Here is a 23,205-nt window from a genome sequence, read left to right on the forward strand (position 1 = left end):
TAATTTTGGACTGTACATCAGAATGTACTGCAGTCACTATAGTCTTTTTAATATGCTATGTGACTGCAAAATTTTTAATGGAAATAAATTTTCTCTGAGATAGTCTTTTGTATCAGTAACATTCAAGGGCAGAAGGCAAGCATATGAGCTCAAAGTGAGCTTTGATAATAATACAATTAAAACCCTAGATATCAGCAGGGACAATTAACACTGGAGTCTGTTTTGTTGGATTTAGTTATCACTCTAAGGAAAAGTTGCTATAAACTAACACACCATCCTTCATCTATCCCAGGGTATCTATGTGTCCTTTCAGTGAAAAGATGAGATTTCATTTAGTGGTTATATTAAGTGAAAATCTAATTTGCCCATAACTTTTGTATTTTCAGTGAACCACATTTCAGACAGAGCTTGTTCGGGGGAATTCAAAGGAATAGAACTCCCCCACAAAAAGACATAATGTACCAGCACACAAAGGGTTTTTTAGTTCATGTTACTAGATGTCTTCATTTTGTCATACTTAATTTGATTTTCTGTACTTATGTCAGTTTGACAATGATGTGTTTATTCATATCAAAACATTTTTTCCTGAGAATAGATACAAATTAGCAAAATAATATTATATCATTCCAAGTAGTCTAGATTTTCAGAATATTCAGTTAAAATATCTCTGCTATTAAGACACTTCATAGCTCGTGTTTTCACTTTTATGCAGGTTTTGTGCAGTAAACCAGTGAAACAAAAGGAATGGATAGGCAAGCCCTACTTTGCAGATGTTACAAAGAGCATTGAATACAACTCATGTATCAGGTGTAACAATTGGCTTGTCAACGTGTGAGAAATTATTTCTGTGGGTGCCAAATGGCTGTCAAAGTCGCTCTGAAGCCAAATGAGGACAATTTTGCCATGATTCTCAGTATTTCTTACTGCCTAACTACTTGCTTACGTATTTTTTTTTTCTTTCTTTCTGTTAACTTACTTTTTCTATAGCCTGGGGCGATCCAACAGTTAGGAGTAGCAGTAATGGGATTACACAGTGACAATCTAGCAGTCACTGTTTATATATATGTTTATATATATGAAATAGAAAGAAAATAGGCAGAAATCAGGGAGGAAGACTTTTGTAGCACCTCCATAGCAGTGTTTCTTTAACAGTAAGAGTGCTCCTTCATTTCTCTTCTTACACTCTGCCTCTCTGACTCCAATACCTCTATTGCTATCAGCCTTCGGCACCCTAACTCTGGTAATCATTTATGACCCAAGAGCATTTTCTATTTCCTCTTCTTTCACTCATCCTGATCTGCTGTATTTATCACAGATAACATACACTATATAACACAGTCTAGTTTCCACATATCTAGGCTGAAGAGTGACATTCTCACACACCTAAAAAGGTAGCTGTTTTGGCAGTTCATTTGTTTAAAATAAGCAGTTTTGCATAAGCAGTGTAGTACTTTCTCATTTTAGTAGTCAACCTAAGTGATGTTCTTAGCCTTTCTCAATCTGTCAATAACACTTATTGCACCTCACACCCCCCTAATTTTTATAGAATCTTCTTTTCTTGTCATCTGTGCTGTTTTGGTATATGCCCTCTCAGTTCAATAATACACTGTAAACCTTTCCCCCACTCTAGCTCTCAGTAAGGCACAGCTTCCACAATTGTTCTCTCTCACTCTTCTGTGAAATCACTTATAAACACATCACATAGAGCCAATGAATTATGGAAGTTAGGCAGAAAGACAAACAGTGCACAAGTGCAAAGTTTTTTCTTGCAGTAATTTTACAGACTGATACTCAGGGTGCCTAACCACAGAATATCATTTTGCCTCTTGGAAAATCCCACCCTGTTTATGTAGTCCCATCAGTGTGACTACTTCTCCACAAGAGGGATCCCAAATCTGCTTGCTTGACCCTAAGTATCACTTCAGTGACTCAGATCAGGGTGGGCAGGTGTCTGTATGCAGCTGGCAGGATCAAGGGGCAGACGAGGAGCATGGTATAAACTAAGTGGAAAAGATGGGAAGACTTAATGGAAAGGGCTCAAGCTGGAGTTTATGGGTTTAAGCACGGATTTCTGGGAAAGGCAACAGAGGACATTTTCCATTTTGAAATGTAGATTCAGATCTCTAATTATCATGGAGATACTGCAGGGGCTCCTGAACATGTGTCAGCTGTTCTCAGACTTATTTCTGAAACTGTCAGAGTTTATTTAACACCCTTATACTTGGATTTGTTATAAAAACTGCTAGACTGTTTCATTACTGCTGTTTGCAGTATTAAAGCTAGGGGAGTACCTCTAATTTTGTTCTGGTCCTGTGCAAAATATTTTGAGAAAAATCATTCTTCCTTGCAACAGTAAATGTACTTTCAGTGCTTCCATGAGGCTGTTTTCTTTGTACAGCAGAATTAGTCTAATCTTCTCATACCTATGCGCAAAGGCATAACATTAATATATTTAGACCATTCGATTGGTTGCTTACTATTTACACTGGCATAAAAAATTAATACCATCACTGGAGCATGAAAATTCCAAATTAACAGAAACTAATGCTGCCACTGATCCAGCTTGAGCACTGCTGAGAGAAACTGAGGCAATTCGTAAAACATAGCATAGCATGTTATAACTATTTCGGATTTAAAACTGATTTTTCATTTGTGGTAACCCAGTGTATTAATCTATTTTCTTTTCTGCTTCCTGCCACAGTGCATATGGTTGTAGCACTACCTTTTGCATTAAAGGAGCTTTAGAACAGAATTACTAGAAATCTGGTGTGTTAAAACTCATCTGTATTAATGTCACCATCCTACAAAACATACAGACAGTACCTAGAGAAATGCTACCTTTGTGCAACTTGTTCTTTTTTTCTGCCAGCTCAGCAGATGATAATATCAAAAAAAGGGGAAAAGATAAACTACCTTGGTCTTGATTTACAGTCACTCTTCTCTTTTTGATCCATCCACCTGGGCTTTTTTTGCTTGTTTTTCTTCTTCTCTTCAGATTACCCTACTGAAAAAAAAAACCAAAATAAACGAAAAAAATATCCCCAAATAACTGAATTGCTAGTGAACCAAATTTCCCCAAGCCCAGTTTACAGTGATGAGGTTATCTGTGAGAAAGCCCTAGTCTTGGTGAGCAAAGACGCTAATGAAAATTAGCATTCCAAAAGGAACTTCTGCAGCTGTCTTCATAAAAAGAAACTGATTAGTGGTTTGGACGGTGCTAACTCTGTAAATTATCAAACAAAATACAGCAGAAGCATCCATTTACGTATATGAAAATTACAATTTGAACATCACACTTACAGCACATTAATCAACTTCATTCTTTGTTTTTAAGCCTAATGAGGCTTTTCAGAAAGGTAAACAGCTTTCTAAATAAAGTTGCCTTGGCAAAAATGGCTTACGTTCGTCCCTATTTGGTATTTATTTCTTTATTTATTTTTAGTCCTTTTTTACTTTATTTATTTATTTTAAATAGATATAATCTGTTAAGATGTGGATGAACATCTGAAGTGATTAGGCTTCTGCATTATATACACGACACCAGCAGAAGCAGAAATAAATGCAGCCTATTCTTGTTCTCTCCCTTTTCTCTTTATTGATTTAATCTGTTTCACAGCAATCCTACCTTGTAATTGTGCAAGAGTGAGTTTTTTGCAGGCTAATAGCTATATCTCACCAGCTTTTGTCTGTGTCTTCTTCCTGTTTAGTCTCCGTCAAAAAGGCATCCTTCGTCTGCTTTCCTCTGTGGGTTTGGGGCTGGGGGTAGCTGCTGTTTTTCCCCCCAAAAGATCTGCATTTAAGTATTGTTGTACTCAGACCCTTAAAAACAGTTGCTTTAGCTGTTAGGAAAAAAAACCAAAACCCACTACCAAAACAAAAGCAAACAGCACAGGCTTTTGAACTCTGTCTATTTTTCTAGGCGTCTGTACTGATTGTCCTGATTGTTAGACTTTTAAATAGCGTCCTGTTGCAGAAGGCTTCCAGAATTAATGTACTGATTCAACTCCTCAGATAAACCTAGTTTTTTAGAATAAAATGGTATGCTAGAAATAACCTCAGTTACTCTGATTTCAGCCTCAGCACCATGGAACTGTGATGCTTTACTTGATTACACCAATATGCTTTGGATTTACTCCATTAAAGTCAGTGTATCAAGGCCACAGCAGCGCTGTGCTAATTGTTGCCTGCATATGGATGCTTCGTCAAGCCGCACAGACAAACTTGTAATCTGTTTTATTTGTCATCAGATGCCAGAACACAGTCTGCTCTGCTCCAGGTGAGGGACAGCTCAGTTCTGTGCCCTTCAGTAAGCGGTGTGGGGATGGCACAACTCTCTCCCTGCTACCATCTGGATGGGGCAGGAGCAATGACTTGTTATACCACCAGCGATACAAACCATTACCTCATCCCTTTCTGCCTTACAGTGGTTTGACAGTCCTGGCTGGTGCTTCTGGGGGTAAAACCACATCTCTGACAGCTTTGTATGACTCATGGAATTAGCAAAGAAGAAGTGGAATCGGCTGGTGCTCCTGTGGGCTGCTAGATGCTCAGGAAGGATACTTTACTCTGTATTCTGATACTGATCATCTGTGCATATCGCACAATCCTGCTTGAAGGTTTTCACAGAACAAAAATTAGTCCATCTTTACTCTAGAAGACACCCTAGAAGAAAGTCCATCTTTACTCTAGAAGAAACCCTGGCATTTCAAGCCAGGGTTTGTTTTCTCCTCAGTCAATATCATTACATGAAAATGTGTGAATTAAAGACCTCACAGGTGGGTGGACTTTGCGTTTCATAAGCAGAGGACAGAATCTCAGGATGATGTTACTTTTTTCACTAGTGCTTTGTAGGTATGGTATTTCACATAAATGTCTTGTTAGAGCTTCCGGTAGTCAAAAGACTTGGGAAACAGAACTGTTTCAAACATTATCTTAATGTTTTTCTTGCCAGCGAGCAGCTGACAAAGGAAGAGGAAAGATAGATCCCAGGAGTGAAATGTACAGAAAAAACAAATGAGAAAGGAAAGAAAACTAGAAATGTAAAATGTTCATATCCCAAAGTTTTGCACACCAAAACCCTCCATACATTTGACTTTGAGCTCAACCCATTTAAAAAAAAAAATATTGCTATCAACTTGTAGAGCAGCTGTTTTGTGCAATATTTACTTAGTGACCTTAAAACTTCTTTTTCTTACCAAGAAAAGCTGGGAAGCAGATACCCTGAGTGAAGTCTGGCTGAAAGCATCTCAACAGGGCTCCCTTGGAGGTGATGGAGGTATGCCAGTTTACACCACCCTTGTTTTTACTGATAATGGATAGGACATGGATTAGATAATATCGTGTTACTGAGAGCTAGAACAAAGGTCTGGGAATTGAACTGTCTATTGATCATTGGACTAACATATGGAAGCTAGTTAATTCTCCTTTAGGAAGCAAGTGCCCTGAGCTATTTCATATCTCTTCTACAGAATATGCTGATCTAACATGCACCTAACCCTCCCCTATTTTATTTATTATACTATATTAGCAAGGTTTTACAACATATTAAAGTACATCTTTGCAAAGGGTGATCGATATATTTGCTCAACATGAGTGTACACGGATTTACCATTGCAGTGGATTTCATTATGCTTGTTTGTTTTTAATGTTTAAAGTAAATTAAACTGTTGCCTTAAATAATATGAGTGCCTTTCAAACTTCTGACCTCATCATGGCAGGTGACCCCACGGGTCCAGGCTTACAACAAGGCCAGGGGTAAACGCCTGGCACTGGGCCCTGAATGGCGATCTGCCAAGAATCTATTTACAGCGTGCAGCCCCCTTTACAAGAAACCTAAATAGCAGGCAGCACTCAATGGTAGAAAGCCTGCCAGGGTGCTCTGATTTGATAACAATTTGTTTCATTGGTAGCTGGAATATCTCTTGGTGTTCTGTTAGGTTAAATAAAGGTCGCCTTCTACTGGCAAAACATCTAGAGGAGGCTGCAGAAATGCTGCTTGCCATCTCTCTGGGGTCCAGGTCTCCTGTGCTGATGTGAAGATCCAGACAGTTTCTGACTGAAGCACAGGAAGAAATGAAGGTGGAAGGATATAGGATTGAAACTTTAAACCCTATTATCAATTATAATAGCATCTGAAACCCTCTAAACATCTGTTCTATACCTTCTTTGAGAAAGGATGATACAAATTTTTTTATAGGAGGTCTATTAATGAAAGTTCATAAGAAGCATGTCTGTTACAACATGGTCTTTCTCCCCTTTCTTTCCTTTTTCTTTAATCACTCATCATTTTATCAAGGATATTTCTGCCTAGTACAGGCCTTAAGCAATCTGCTTCACACGGTCCTGGTAGCAGAACAGTTAAGTCTTATTCTTTTTCAGAAGACCCAGATTTAAGTGTTGTGTTTCAGCTATCACAATTTAACAAATAGCTCCTACTGATAGGAGCAGCCCCACCCTTCATGCTTGTCTTTTGTTGGATGTCTGATCACACATGAGTAGACTCAGAAATGTAAAATGTATTTGAAATATGTGTCCTCTTCCCATTTCACCCAAAATAAAAGGCAAAAATAAAAAAAACCAAACAGTTTTCTGCTGGTTTAAATATTTGCTCTGGCTCACTTGAAGAGCTGATGAACAACCATATGGGTGAAAAAGAAGGGACAGAGCTATATGATCAGGAAAAGGGCAGGGTTGGGAGACAGGGCTGTTCCTTCATTGCCAGGGACCTATCATATTGGCATAACTACAATGTGAACACTTAGACATCTTTGCAGAGTAACTGCTCATCTTTCAAAAATATCCCCCCTGCACATCTGCATTCTGTGCCTGTATTTTTTTCATGGTGAGCACAGAACCTCTGAGTAAGTTTGATAGGCTTCCCAGATTTAAGTGGTATCAATAAATTTATCCAGATACCTCGTTACTCCTGTTTTGTATAAGGGTGTGGGTTTGTGGGTGTGTATGTATGAGTATGTAACAACAATATAGAGTGATCTGAAGGTGATCTGATGGGCTGTCTTCCATCTGCTGTAGAAATAATTTTAGTATCTTTAAACCTAAATAAAAACAATACACATATTTTTTCCCACTTACTGCACAACTATCAGAGAATGGAGTATAACCCTATATGAAGCTGACATACATAATTCTCTAAGAAATTTGGCACTTTAGAGATTATTTACTTAGTACGGCGCCATGAAGCCTCCCATGCACCTTACTTTTCAGCATTCAGCTGCGCTGGGGAGTATTTTGCTGCTCTTGTTTATTTCTTTGTACCTCATTCATTGACCCCATCTTTGTAACTTTTTTCACCTGCCCACTTATTGACATTCCAACTCACTTGATAAATAGACTGCCATTTCTACAAATGCAATAACTACAGTTTGTTTGGTAGCAGAAAGGTCTGATCACCCCAGCTGTGATCCTCACATATTGTTACCAACCCTCTTGGGTGCAGAAGACATTAAGGCAGACTTACTAAAAGCATTTTTAACAGATCTAGTGTTTCATATGAAGTTCTACACACATATCCTAAATTAGAAATCTTAGTCTACAGTAAGGACCTTACTCCAAGTACCCAGTGTTTGATGTTCATAGTTTAGAGCAAACACATAATGTTTATGTTTGGATAAAAACATACCTTTCAATAATGTTTTAACATATTTTAATAACAAAACTTCAGATCTTGTGAAGGCCCAACAACATTCCTTTAACTCTCTGGTTTATGCTGATTCCTTCTGGATATACTTTTTCCTAGAATATAAGTAGATATCAAGATTTTTGTCCACCTTCATAGTTGTGACCTGGAGACTTAGTACTACAGGAAAAATCAGCTTGAAGCAGGTGTAAAGCTGGCTTCACTGGCTAGTTAAATTCTTTTTGTTGCTGTCTTACACTCATAGAGAAAGCCAATACAGCCAGAAAGTATTAACACATATGGTGCAATAGGTGCACAAACATGACGGAAGATTAACTTGTTTTAAAACCTTCATAAACATATATAGATTTTTTTTTTTCAGTCTTTGTGCAGTTCTTATTATTGACCAAATCCTGACTGAATTAAGATCTGTTCTTTGCAAATATAACAGATGGAATTAGCTTTCTTAAAATCTGTTTTGAAAGTTTTACTTGCAAGTTGAAGTCAATAGTTTTGAGTTTCTGAATATCTTTTTTATAAAACTGTATCACCTCTTACTGATATGTCCTTGTCAAATACTGACAATTTCACAGAAATCCTTTCATATTTTAGCTGTGGAGGTTGGAATACAAGGAAAAAGAAGCACTTCTTAGTGACTAATTTTATTAATTTCTTTTTGTCAGCTCCTCTGGAGCAGCTTATTATAGCATTATTTCTAGTAGTCACAATGAGCCACTGCACGTGTAGTTAAAGGCTTGATGGACATGGGCCTAGCTGCTAGGAAATGGAGCCATATGTAAAAAGGTACAACTCCTTAAAAAGCCAAATGCATGATTTTGGCATTATGACATCATCTTTCTGTAGATCAAAATTGGTGCGAACTATTGGCCCTGAGAGAGCTAAAATTGTTAATGCAAACTTGTTGGGCTATACCTTTCCTGCAATACCTTTGAATAAATAGGTGTCTAAAGTAGGCAGGAAACTTGTCTCTCATGGCTGTAAAGGAAACATACATACCTAGCTTAAAGCAGACACAGCATTTCAGATAACCCAAGTTAGATGAAGAGAATCTTGCATTTACTGTGTAGAAGTTTGGACACAGCCACAGCTGGGAGATGTTGGTTTCAAATATCCACACGTGAGCCAAACTCAGGTTTTGATTTTGCAATGCATTGCTTACAGCTGAGAAGACCCAGCAAGGTCTTCCTGTAAATTTTTAGATTAAGGGTTACGAGTCTGGCAGAAGCATTTCTGTTCTATAGGTAGGTTGGTTGAGTAAGATAATTAAGCATATGTGTATCTTCCAATAAAAGTCTTATTCTTTGTTCAACTAAGGTTCAAATCCAAAAGTAACACTCATCTTAACAAACAGATCATGTAGAAGTAGCATTTTAGCTACGGAACAGCTGCAAGAAAGGGGAACTCAATGTTTGGTGGAAGGAAGCAAACAATGTTTGACTGGAGATAAGTGATTACAGTGACCCAGAAGGAATATCCATAAGTAAACAGCTAAGCCTGGAAATCAGTATGCAGAAGTAACATGAGAAAGTGGACAGTACATGAAAAGCCTAATGACTGAATGAAACCACCAGAAGTATTTGATTTCTTGACCCATGTAACACTCAGAACAAGAGACTAGTGACAGAAGCCCTGCATGGTAAAGAAAACTTTGGGGAAAATGCTCTGAAGACTCCCAAGAATCAGCAGACCTGATTGATGTGTGGAAAACTGTACTATGGTTGACATGACCCATCCTTGCCTATGACTGAGCCAGTGTCCGTGCCTTCTTCCAGGTCCTGTTGGGATAGGTGTGTGGGAGCACGACTTCCCTGGGGAAGTTGTGGCCTGTGCTGTAGATAGCTGTAAAAGGTCATGTGTGACACATATGCTCTCCGGAGGACTGGAGGGTAGCCAGTGCCACTCTAGTCTTCAAAAAGGGCAAGAAGAAGGACCTGGGAAACTTCGGCCAGTCAGCCTCACCTCCATCCCTGGAACACTGATGGAACAGTTCATCCTGGAAGTCATCTCCAGGCATGTAGAGGACAAGAAGGTTATCAGTAGTCGTCATGGGATCACCATGGGAAGGTCATGCTTGACCAACCTGATAGCCTTCTATGGTGGCGTGACTGGCTGGGTCAACGAAGGGAGAGCAGTGGATGTTGTTTAACTTGACTTCAGTAAGGCATTCAACACTGTCTCCCATAGCATCCTCACAGGCAAGCTAAGGAAGTGTGGCTTAGAAGAGGGGACAGTGAGGTGGATTGAGAACTGGCTGAACACCAGAGCTCAGAGGGTCATGATCAACAGCACAGAGTCTGGTTGGAAGCCAGTAACTAGTGGTGTTCCCCAGGGGTCTGTGTTGGGTCCAGACCTGTTCAACATATTCATCAATGACCTGGACAAAGGGATAGAGTGTAACCTCAGCAAGTTTGCTGATGACACCAAGCTGGGAGGAGTGGCTGATACACCAGAAGGCTGTGCTGCCATCCAACGAGACCTGGGCAGGCTGGAGAGCTGGGCTGAAGGGAACCTCATGAAAGTCAACAAGAGCAAGTGCAAGGTGCTGCACCTGGGGAGGAACAACCCCATCCACCAGTACAGGTTGGCAGTTGATCTGCTGGAAAGCAGTTTCTTGGGAGTATATTAAAAGGAGTTTTGCCAGCAGGATGGAAGAGGTTATCCTCCCCCTTTACTCTGCCCTAGTGAGGCCACATCTGGAGTACTGTGTTCAGTTCTGGGCTGCCCAGTTCAGGAAAGACAGGGAACTACTGGAGAGAGTCCAGTGGAGAGCTACCAAGATGATCAGGGGACTGAACCATCTCTCTTCTGAGGAAAGGCTGAGAGACCTGGGTTTGTTCAGCCTGGAGAAGGGAAGACTGAGGGGGGATTTCATCAATACTTATAAATATCTAAAGGGTGGTTGTCAAGAGGATGGGCCAGACTCTTTTCAGTGGTGCCCAATGACAGGACAAGGGGCAATGCGTACAAGTTGGAATACAGGATGTTCCACCTCAATATGAGAAAAATCTTCTTTCCTGTGAGGGGGCCAGAGCAGTGGCACAGGCTGCCCAGGGAGGTTGTGGAGTCTCCTTCTCTAGGAATTTTCAATCCCATGTGGACATAGTCCTGTGCCCCCTGCTCTAGGTGTACCTGCTTAGGCAAGGGGTTGGACAAGATGATCTCCAGAGGTCCCTACCATGCTGTGATTCTGTGATTCTGTGGTGTGGTTTTTTTGTTATTTTACTGCTTTATGAATTTTAATTATTATTGTTTCATTATTTTTAGCTAAGATGTATTTGAAAACCTTGGTAAAACCACACCCACAGAAATAAATCATCACAGCATATTGCAATTAAATTTTGTGATTTTGTGTATAGTGTATAGGCAGATGGCGTTGAGTGCCATGAATCCACCTTTGCATTGCAGCACCATGGTGCATGTTGGCAAATTGATGGAGGCTGTGGGCAGCATGAAGGTGCTACAGATGAGTTTTGGAAAGCAACACAAATATTGTTTATTTCAGTACTCAAACCAGACTTTTTCAGTCTTCTTTTCATCTGAAAAATACTAAATGATGAAGCATTCATTCATGATGACATCTATTTAATACATGCCTGAGATTAAAATATTCCTTAGCATTTTGTCTTTTAAAAAATATGACACTATGTTTAAAGGAAAGAGGCATTGTGGTTTTGGTTTTGTTTTGGCTTTTTTTTTTTAACAAAAAGGACTACAGATTATAGCTGTTCAGAGATATCACTCACAAACAGCACACGCCTACCTTTTGATTATTCCCTTGAGGTGGATAATCTACAGGAAAGGAGGCAAGGAATTGTCTCAAAACTAAGAACAAACAGCTCTGTTAACTGACCAACACCGATGGAGAATTTCCTATTTCTATATACGGGCTAGATTTTGATTATAGCATATGAAAGCACAAACGAAGCAAGTATCAATGTGATGACTGAACTTCTGTTCTGAGAAAACAGAATACTTACAGAACAACTAACATTTAGAGAGGTAACTGCACTTCCAGGAAAATGTAGTTTTGTTTTCACTCTGTTGCAAAAACTCTGGGAGTGGGTAAAATGATTAAGTGTCACCATGAGGTGTTTTTGTTTTTCCTCTGACAAAAGACGCTATTTTTAAAACTACCTACGAGGAGGCTGGGAAGAAGGTCGCCTTCTGATTTGTCAACCAAGGAAGCATATTTTGAATTGAAAAAGAATGTGTCATCTTACTAAAAGAGATTAACATTAAGCCCACAGCGTAAACAGCTTGGGTGGAAAAAAGGAAGCTGATTAGCAATTCAAGCTTTATCTTTACTGAAAAGCGGCTGATGCCCAGAGAGTTTTGGCATTCTTCACCTTTTGTTGACCATCTGTATCTATGAGCTCCCCAGCAGAGATGCAGCTCACTTGGGGACAGAAGAGCAGAAGGGCATAGCCTCCTCTACAAGAGACAGAAACCCAAAGCCACGCTAAACACCATCAATTAAAATTCATTAGTCCTGTAGGAGCTGCCCATTAGAGTGTTGAGTGTGCACAGATGCCGCTATTACAAGCATGACACCAGTAATTAGGCACCAAAAGTAGGAGGACTTCACAGCCTATTTAGCAAAGATATGATCTTTCTGTTCTTGCATAAACTTTGCCATAACTTTAATTGCAGTAGATTTCACCTACATTGGTCAAAAGAAATATTGCCTTTCTTCGTATAACTGCTAGGACTGTTGCTTTCTAATTAGGTTTAAGACACATAACAAAATAGATGAGATTACTTCATGGAAAAAAATGCTGTGCTATTAGAAGTGCATTAGTTATGATAGATGTCTATACTTAGTCAAGAAAAATTAAAGCCCAATTTATTCTTATACATTTTCATGTTGGCTGTCACTGCTGACTGATGACTTGTCTTCTGAATGTATCTATAATTCTTTAAAATAAATAAAAAAGAGATAGTTATCTGTATGTAACTTGGTGGCACATGTTTTCAGGTCCATTTAAAGCTTGGTTTTCCAAGATCCTCACAAGTATAGAAAAGGATTGTTTTTATTTTAGTTTTTCTCCTTCACAAAAAGGATGGTGATAGGAGAGAGTTTGTCTGACAAAGAACAAATAAGTATCTTATTCTATCGTCTACTTACAAACGACTATCTGTTCTTCAGTTAGTCTTGTCTTTTTGCTTCTTACTTAAATAGTATTTATGCCACAAGCCTCTTGCTCAGAGCTGTTTTAGAAAAGGGAGGAAGAAGTGTGCCAGACAAATTTGGAGAAAGTCACAACTTAATTTGCCCTCTCTTCCCCTTTCTCTTATCCCCTTGTTTGAGAGCAATGCATGAGATTATGTTCCTTAGAATTCAGATTTAGTCTCTTATTTCATTTATTGAAGCTTTATGAACTTACCTCTGGAAAAAAATAAAGAACCCACTTCAATTCTAGAAGGTATGAGAAATTGTGAGCAATGGGGTGGATGCAGATCCCAGCTGCACACATTCTTTCGTTGTTCCACAGGTGGAAAATATCCACAAGCTGGACATGCAGGTTCCAGTCTCTGCTTACACCTTCTGCCTCCCAGGAGCTGGACAATAAAAGATAAATAGGTCATGTTGCAGCATTTTTATTGTGGTACAGAGAAGGGAAAATAATCTCTCTTAAATCAGGAAACACGACAATAGCCAGCTCTTTTCCCCTAAACTGTCTAATGCTGAGAGATTAGCTATGGAGGGTTGCACTGTGGATTTATGGAGAAACAGAATTAATGTGCCATTCATAAGATTTCTAGTGTATAGTCATTAGAATAACCATCTCAATGCCAAATGTTATCCTATTCAAAATGGGAAATATTATGGCAATTTAAAAAAAAAACAAAAGACAAAAAAACCCCCACCAATAACAAAGAAAAAAACCCAAACAAACAATTGAAAAGACAGAAGATAATTCCAGGCATAACAATAACAATAACATGACAAACAGCAACTTTATGCAGAATAAACTGTAGAACATGGTAGGAGTCCAATAATATTTCTAGGATTATATAATCATGTTAACTTCATCAAACCAAGAAATAATTGTGTGAATATGAGTCTTTCAGGCACTTTAAAAACTTTATATTTAGAAAAGTAACCGACACTTTTGCTGAGCAGAGACAACAACAGCCAGCCAATGTTTTGTCTCTGCTGGTGCTCCTGCTGTTATCTCCTTGGTGGCAGCAGGAAGAGCAAAAGTTTAAGGGGAATGAACACCGTATAAAGACCGCAAGTCTTTAAGTGTTACTTGCAACCACTGCTTTTGTGACACAAAGGTGTAATTACTTCCTGGCAACGTATATACATATGTGCTTACCTTTGGTTATTTTTGACAGGTATTTTGATCTATGCCTGACAGGTCTCCTCTGCTGATATCTTTTCTTCTGCAGGTTAGCTACAATGAAAAAGGGAATCTAGCTAAGCCTCCTATAATAGTTAAGAAACATTTTTGTTCCCGTTTACACTTTGATTGAAGTGCAAAAGCTCAAAAACAAAACCAGCTAAATATATAGTAGAGAAAATAGTTCACATTCCTTAGTAATGAAAAATATACCAATTTATCACACCCTATATTATTCCAGTTTGGCTTCCATTTTTAAAAAAAGTGAAAGGAAAATTATAGGTATGTTTCACAGGGGCATAAAGAACTACTGGAACTTCATTATAAACTGTGGCCATGTATGAAAAATGAAAAGAAGGTGCCATACTGGTTAAAGTTGAGCCAAATAGAATGGGAAATAATTGAAAAGATTGAAAATTTCTTAAAGTAGTTGTAACTGACCACAGGTAGCTGGTGGTCAACATAAATATTTTCAGTACAAAGCAAATGAAAGAAACTTACAGTAATGAGAAGTGCATACAATAAAAATTGCTGATCCAGTCATGAGTCTAATAACTTACCTTACCTAAATCGTAATAAAATAGTTGCCTGTATTGAAAATAAAATACATTTTTCATGTACTTCAGGAAGACAATAACTTGCAAATTAGATCTAAATAGCAAGATTATGGTCTTTTCTGATGCTGAAAATACTGTAGTCTAGCTCTATTAGTGTAAATATACATTAAAAGCACACTATAACAAGGGTAATCTTGAACCAATTGTACAATTACAAATCCTATTTAGATCCAAGTAACTCTTATGTTGTCTTCAGGGTACATATGACTCAGTGTTTTACATTTAATTATCTATTTTTGACAATAAATATAATGATATCATTTATGTCTCTTTGAAGCTGGCATGTACAACCTGTATATAGCCTGTAAAACAATGGTTAGTGCTGCATTAATGGTCTCTCAGTTGCCCAGATGAAGTAACTAACCTAGGTATAGTGGAACTTCCTTCAAGTCTATGTAGCCACCTTCCCACCATGTCCTGATGGTTAAAGCAGAGACGAGACCTGAAAAGGACTGTCTACATGTCAAAACCCCCATTTTATTTCTTTTTTTATCACATGGGAGTCTGAAGCATCATGGTGTTACTTCCTCTCGTTTTTTTTTAATAGAAAGCATTATGGTGTCTGTATTCAATAGTACAGCAAGACACAATGAATGTCAGCTTTTTAATGTTGGTCAAGGTACCACATGAAAAATAATACTACATAGGAAAAACAGGAAATACAGGAAAAATCTAAACTAGGTAACATTGCAATGCATGAGTCAGCTCCCAATGGAGTAATTAAGATTCCCATTAATTTCAGTGTTTTGAGCTGAGTTTCACTGAAGTGGAATCGTAAACATTATTTACATGCATATGGACATTATGCGGAAAGGGTTTTATCAGGGTTTCTAGAAGAACTCATCAGTTAGGTGCCCGATATGGCAATGACTCCCCCAGACTCATTATCAGAGACTGCAGTCTGCCTACAGATAACACATCCTCCAAATGTTATCTCCATGGAAAATGATTCATGTCTGGTATCATGCGTACAAGAATGTAGGAATGGTCTTGACTTACAGCAGAGAACACTAGAGATAACACTTAATCAGATTATCACTTCATCCAGACAAAGATTGTTATTTACAAAAAAAAAAAAAAAAGGTTTCAAAGCTTAACGATTTCTTAGTTTCCTGCAGAAAGCAAAACCACAAGAAGCTGCAAGACTGGGATGTTGTTATTCCTGTGGTGCAATACTGCACTAGACCCCTGTCTCCTTTTTTAATCCAGTAGATCAGCAATGGTTTTATTAGGCATCTGTGCACTGAAATGGGGTAACAGCATTGGGATTTCTTATTTCACCGCCAGAGCAGGAATAAATAATCCTCATCACAGTTGAAAAGGCAAAACTAAGTGTAACTTTTATTCCACACAGTCAACAGGCTACACAGTGTCTCAACAATTCAGTAGAAACTATCAAGGGTTCTCACCCTTCTTTACCAGAAGGCATGACCTAAACAAATAGCGAGCCACAAAACCAGGAGGTCCTAAACAAAAGCAGGCTATGCAAACTGCTTTCTTATCCTTACTAGCATTCGGACACCTTGTGTGTAGTGAAGATCAAGAAGCTCTGAGAAATATTAATGCTGGCACATGTTGTGTATTCCTATCCATCCTGGTTTGGAGAGAGCAGTAATTAATAACTGTAAATAATGCTAATGGAGAAAAAATAATCCATATGTGTTTTAAAAGTGTACCTGCTTGTGTTCCCACAGAGAGGCCCAAACCTAAGAAAGTGAGCATTCAGGAGAGGTGACTTGTCTGGAGTTTTCCATTTGCAGGCAAAATCAATGTTCAAGTAGAGCTGACCTAGCAACAGCATAGTATCACCTTTGTCAACAGCTTGAATTCTGAACAATGATATTTTGGACTGGCACAGAGCAGCATCATTCCTCATAATAAAAACCCATGTACTTCTTCAAGCAGTAGAAAGTATTTTAGATTTTAGGACTGGTATTGCTTCATTTTTCCGCTGCTTTGACCCCCATCAACCTGACATATCATTGTCAAGACTTTATGACACTGTGGGAGTAGTTTGTATAATGCTACCATGATTCCAACCACTTTTTTCCATATCTATGTGAACCATGAACTATCCACGTAATCTCTTTCAGTTTCATTGTCTTCAGGGATCAGGCATGGTTTTAACCTTAAAAAATCTTTTACTAATGTTTACTAATGTAAGAAGACATATTGCCAGAAATATCCACTGCTGTATATTCAGCCTCTCTGAATACAACAAGAACCTTTACAGGTGTGTATGCCTGCAAAAAAGCAGTATTATGCTTTTTAATTTATATAAATGTATTTAATTTAATTTATAATAAAACATATAACATCCAGAAGGTTCATCTACCTCTACACAAAATCTGCTTTGAAGAATATTTATGTACATACAAAATTTCAGATGTAGCAAGAGGTGCAAACTTTTGGCAACTGGTTTGTGTGTTAGCAGGATGTTTAGGAAAATGTTATTACTTCTCTCCTTTCCTTTTTTCCTATTGAGTATAACTACCTCTGTAGTGTGGTTTCAGAGTGGGAAAGAGTGAAAAAAATTTTCTTCTTCCTTCTCCTGCCTCATCCAAAAACAGAAGGGGAAAGGAACCTGCAACTGTAAGTATGCCCAAAATATATACTCTTAAAGAAGTGTATATCTGACAAATCAAAATCTTTTTTTTTTTGAGCATTTGAAACCATATTTATTAAAAGAATCTTTTTATAAAATGGTACATGATTTACTCATCAACTCAACCTGTTCTCTTCCTTACTCTGTCAGAGTAGGAGGCTCTCCACCAAGTACACTGAATACTTTTTGTTACCTAAATAAAGTATCTCCAGTTACAGACAAGTGTTTGATCTATTATGTATTCCAAACCTTTAAAATTTCTAGCTTTATCCTTACTTTGGTCTCCTTTGAAAATGACATCCCATAAAATGGGTAGAAACTTTCCATATATTTCAGTGAACCTTTTGAGAACCCCATACACAAAGGCTCAATTCCAAAATTTAGACCAAAAATGCACTGAAAAAAAAAATGTGGATATCAAGCACTGAAGTTCCTCTTAAAAGCTAGGTTTTTTTCTGTTTTGAAAATCTATATGATACGAATTTTCTATGGACCTTTAAATCTTAAGTTGCATTAATGTTTTTTGCTTGTCTGTTTGTTTTTAACACATCTTTCTTGTAGTTGTCTGTCCTAAGATAAGAAGATATTTTTGGTTAATTAGTGTCATGGGAGTATAGAAGCTTTATGATTATATTCCATACATGCTGTATACTTGAATTCGAGGCCTGCAGCTTTATGCCAAACATGGATATACTGTGAAACAACAGGGAGAGGAGTACATGAAGAATACCAATGAAGCATAAAACAATCCAAAGCATTTAAAGGACTCTTTTTTTTTTTTTTTTTTTTAAAGAGAATTTTTGAGTTACCCTGAATTTCTACGTAACCATCTTCCTTTGGGCTGGGATTTTGTTTTTAATTGCGTTGTCATTGTTAAAAGAATTTTGTTTACTGTGATCTTTAATACATTCAAGATGCCCTTGTCTAATGCAAAATATTATGTTCCTTAATAGTTTTTTGTTATGGTTGCTGTTAGGAGAAAAGAACCTTGATAGAATTAGGCAACAGACTGGGCAGATAATGTACCATGTAGGTGACTTAGCACATACAACATGTGATTTAAATTTTGAACTTATAGTCTGCTCTAAAAAAGAAACAATGTACTAAAATAATTTCTTTCTGTAATCATTTATTTGTCCATTTCTTACTCAAATGGAAGAAAAATCAGTAAGTAAATGTGTCATATTACTCCTTTCCTGGGATGGAAAGTCACATTGATAATTGGTTAGTTCATTTCTAAGGGATGCTGCGGCAGATTTTCTGGATTCTTTTTCCCCCTTGTATTATTGCTTCAGCAACTCTTTGCGAAGTTCAATGAGGTTCATTAGCTTAACTGAAGAAAATGGATCTGGTACTTTCATGGCAGCTTCTTTCTGTGACTTTTCTAATTAAATCTCTTCCATCAGACAAAAAACTGCCCTTTTTACTTGACAAACATTTGTTCAAATTTGGCCTTCGCTGTTTTTTTGGTGCTTGTACTGTCTCTCTCTTTCTCCCCCGCCCCCCAGCAGCAGCAGCTGTTAGTCACAGGACCACACTGTCTAACATTTACTCTGAATGTACTTGTGTATTGAAATATTTCACTGTTAGGCAAGCTTATCAGCTGAAATATACAATAAAAAACTTCCAGTATATTGGGTAAACGACTTTCTAAAAAATTTGCATTTCTAGTGTGTTAGTGCACAACTGTTACTATATGTACTTGTAGATATAAAATTAAATTCACCTTCCCTGGAACGTTGTTTTGAAAGCTAAGTAATCAAGCATTAGTCAGGTGGGAAGTCCCAGTCCACAACCTAGTAATACACTGTATATAAAAGAGACTGAAGTTTTATAGGGACAGCATATTTGCCTACTCCTTTATCAATGCCCTCCAAAAAATTGTCAGGACATTGTCAACATTTCAAGAGTTGTGCTTCAGAGTGGATTATCCTACGGGGAGAGGGAAGAAGGTTGAAGAAAAGTTTAATTAAAACACTTTTTCACAATGCTCAAAAAACCTTGGTAAAAGATTTCTGTGGACAGGCAGATCACTGATTAATTCTTCAGATATGTACTTTTCTCCTATGTGAAGTAATGTGATATGAGGTTAAGTGCTCATTGAGGAACTAAGAGTTTGGCCTTTCAGTTTTCACATTAGACTATGGGAAGATATGCTCAGACTGTGACAAGCATCGCTGTATACAGTTTATGCTGCTATTCTTTAACACTCTCCAGTGTCATTAGCTTGCCAGCCATGTAGTCTGTAAGTAATAGGTTGCAATAGCAGCTAAAATTGACAAGTGCTTAGCCCAGAGCATGGATTGAATGTAATTCATAGGGTTCCTGAGTTAATTTCCAATACCTGTTTCATCAAGGCAGACTGATAGATGGCTGCCAGCATCTTCTGGCTTTATCTGTAAATCCCTGTGTCTTTTACTGCCATCATTCTGGAGTTGCTGTTATTTTTTTCCCCTTCTCTTTCATTCCCCTTCTCCAGCCCCCCTTTTCTTTCCAACCTTTTGTTCTCTTTCTTTCTTCTTCTGTCTTTTTTTTCTTTTTAGCATTCTTTCCCTTACATTTGCTCTTTCCTATTTCCATACCTCTAAATGGAGCTTACTCTATAGGCACATCATTCATTTAGATTAGAGGCCCTTGCAGCTAAATGCAAGACCTTCAGATGTTATTGAAGTGCATTTTTCCATGTGGCCCTGTTTAAAGTGATGTTTCTTTAGGGACTGCAGGGTGAAATATGAAGTTATCTGGGAGAGTAAATCTGAGATGTTGGACAGATGGTGAAGCGTCAGTGCATCCACAGAAATGCATTTCATTTTTATATAGGAGATGCTTTCAATCAGTTTCAGCCTGAGAAAACAGTTGCTCTTATTGCATCACTGGCATTTCATGTGAGGGTTTTTTTTTTCAGTTTGGTTTTTTTGTTTGGTTGGTTTTGGTTTTTAGATAAATTTTTAAGTCAATAAAACCATAACAATTTTTTAATGTATTTATGAATGATTTGGTTGTGCTTGGGAGAAGAAACACAATTCAGGATACCGAAATCGACAGGAGAAAAGCAAGAAAATATTGGAAAAGAAATAAATATTGTCCAAAGAGGTCACAAAAAACTGTTTGGTAAAAAATACACCCATTTACTGTGGATTATGCAAATTAATTTCTCACATCAGCTATATTTCAGAAATATGACCTGATGCAAATTTTGTTATTTAAACTGTGCAGAGTAACAGTTATTCCCATAGACCTCATAGGTGCACTGCCAATTTTAAAAGTGATTCTGGAGTATGTCCTCGTGTAACAGAGGAACTATTTTTTGAACATTTGAGAATCTTTTTAAACAATGGCTACAAATAGTATGCAAGGACACCGATAAAGTCTCGTTCTATCTAGGCATAATCACTTGTGTTGTGTTGGCCAGATAAGGTTTTTGTGTTCTTTACTAAAGGAAATCTCTAATTTGCAGATAAATGTTTCTTCAATTTAATTTCATTTTTTATTAGCTTTTATTCAAACTATAGGCAGTTCTCTGCTCCTTATTTTGTGCAGCTATAAAATCACATGGAAGAATCTTCTAAACAACTTTTGAAAAGAGTTGACAGTCAAAAGTATACAATCTTTGCTTTCCATTATGTCTTGGAACTAGCTGGTATAAATCTGTGTTGCCATTAAAGCATACCCATTTGTTCATTTTTAGTTTGCTTGGCTTTTTTTTTTGGTTTGTCTGTTTATTTGTTTTTTGGTTTTGTGGTTTTGGAGTTTATTGCTGTTGTGGTGGTTTGGGGTTTTTTTAAATGAAAAGGATGGAGGCATGCCATCAAATTTCCCTGTTGTGTTTCCCCAATGACAGCATATAATACCTTCAGTGTATGTTATTGCAAGTCTGAGTGATCTACTAGATTTCTCTGCTCTCCTGGAGAAATCAGTACTTACAGGACCCTTTTGAGAGTCATGTCAATAAAGAAAGAGTTGTAGGAAGAACGAAAAAAAAATCAGCAGAAATAGTAACGCACAGGGCACAAACAGCCAGAGTGCCAGCCTCTGGGGTGGTCACCATTGCTGGATTTGTAGCTGCTAACAACAGTGGGGTAAATATGTCATTAAAAATATATTTACCAAGAATACAAGCCATATCAACACTAGGGATTTCTTAAAATAGAAATATATTTTAGGGAACTCTTTAAATTCTGTAGTTTCTGTAAGTCTGCCTGATTTTTAGCTAAACCCTTCCTTGTGGAACCTGTTAGGTTTTGTTCAGTGTTTCTAAGAAATAGCAGCATGTCTGCATGTCTGCATGTCTTATGATTAGTTTGCCACTAGCTCTTAACCTCTATTTTTTTTTTACAAGAAAAAAGTTTTTATTTCCATTCATTTTTTGGGAATATGACCTGTTTCAGGACACGATACATCATAGAAATGGCATAAACTTAGCTTGCTAACCTATTTAGAACATGTTATTCTAAGCTTATGATACCTAACACAAGGTCAAGGAGTTTAGTTTCTTTCCGTCAAGTGAACAGCGATGAGAAAAACACAGCCTTCCCCATTGCTTATCTGGGTTGAACCTTCTCATTCATTTTGTACTTACCTTCAGCTCATGTGTTCAAAACAATTAAGTAAACAAATACTGTTGCTATTTCAATTGTTTATAAATAATATAAAAGGGGAAACACACCTCAATAAGTGCATATATGGGGTGCACCTGGAGGATGTTGGCTAAGAAAAAGCTCCTTGAATATGTTCTTGTCCTTTCTTGCTGTCATCATTTTGGAAAACAGAAGTGTTTGTAAGTCTGAATAGCCACATACAATTATTCCATGAAAAACATTGAATCAATGAACCCAAAATAATTTCGGCTGCAGATGCTTAATGAATTTGCCCTTGGCTGTTCTGCAACTTGCCCCAAATATACAATTTTCATTCAAAGTCCTTGAATGACATATGGTAAAATTCAAACACAGCCTAGTCTAGAGTTATTTTTGTTTTAATTTAGTTCTAGGGATGTTTGCAGACCAGCATAGGGCATCAGTGGCTATCCTAAGCACTACAGAGACATAATTTAGTTTGGGGTGCTCTAAAAGTCAGTGTATATCAATTCTGACTTGCAACCTGACAAACCAACCTGTGAACAGCAGGTGGTGGGTAGCTATTTCATGGCCTGGGAGGCAGGAAAAATGATGGAACTTAATATTTGAAGGATGGCTGTTCATCTAGTTTCATTTCACTGGATGTAACCTGACATCAAATGGCAGAAAAAGTAGAATGCCAGGAAACAACAGTTTTATAAAATGTTTTATATAGGCTATTTACAAGGTCACCTTAAGTTTCACTACATATCTACTGAGATTTCCTGCTTTGTCAAGATATCATTAAAACTTCCTGTAGCTTCTGAAATATTTCAGCAATGTGATCCTTCCAAGTTGTGTTTATGTCAGAGATTATTGTTTTTAATAAAGCCATCTGGATAAACTTCAAGGTATTGTTTTATTAGCTTATGTGATATTTAATTGGTAATCAATCTTTGTTGAGATAAACAGTTTGATCTAACTTAGCAGGGTAACAAAATCTGTTGGGAAGAGATAAAACTAATTTTATTTGTAAACTAAGGTGTAGATATTACTTCTATTAACACCAGTTCTGCTTTTGTTGAATACTTTCCCAGGTTTCCTCAAATCATTTGTGGAAAGACCACTTCACTTAAAGGCCTTCATTATGTTATACTGCAGATTGCTGCAACCTGTACACTGACCGTTATATTATATGTTGATATAAAGCTGTATTTGGGTGAAGCAATATATGTAATCTGAAAAAATGAATCCCCTATAAAGTAAACCAATTGCACTTTTATTAAATATTTGTGATGATTTGTGAGTTTAAATTTGCATCCTTCATTTTCTGAAAAAATATATGGGTAAAATTCTTTGAAATCTTCTGCCGAGTGAATGTTTCGGTACCAACGTTAGAACACGTTTAAGACCAATGTAATTT

General features: G+C 37.4%; 1 long non-coding RNA gene across 1 annotated transcript; it reads left to right on the plus strand.

The window, feature by feature from the left end:
- The first annotated feature begins 4,962 nt into the window (after positions 1-4,962).
- LOC135317864 (uncharacterized) lies at positions 4,963-21,811 on the plus strand. The gene is made up of 3 exons (XR_010376482.1): positions 4,963-5,275; positions 17,135-17,213; positions 17,890-21,811. It is a non-coding gene; the product is annotated as an uncharacterized LOC135317864 (long non-coding RNA).
- Positions 21,812-23,205: the final 1,394 nt, after the last annotated feature.

This window comes from Phalacrocorax carbo, chromosome 1 (assembly GCF_963921805.1).
Source record: "Phalacrocorax carbo chromosome 1, bPhaCar2.1, whole genome shotgun sequence".
Taxonomy (NCBI): Eukaryota; Metazoa; Chordata; class Aves; order Suliformes; family Phalacrocoracidae; genus Phalacrocorax; species Phalacrocorax carbo.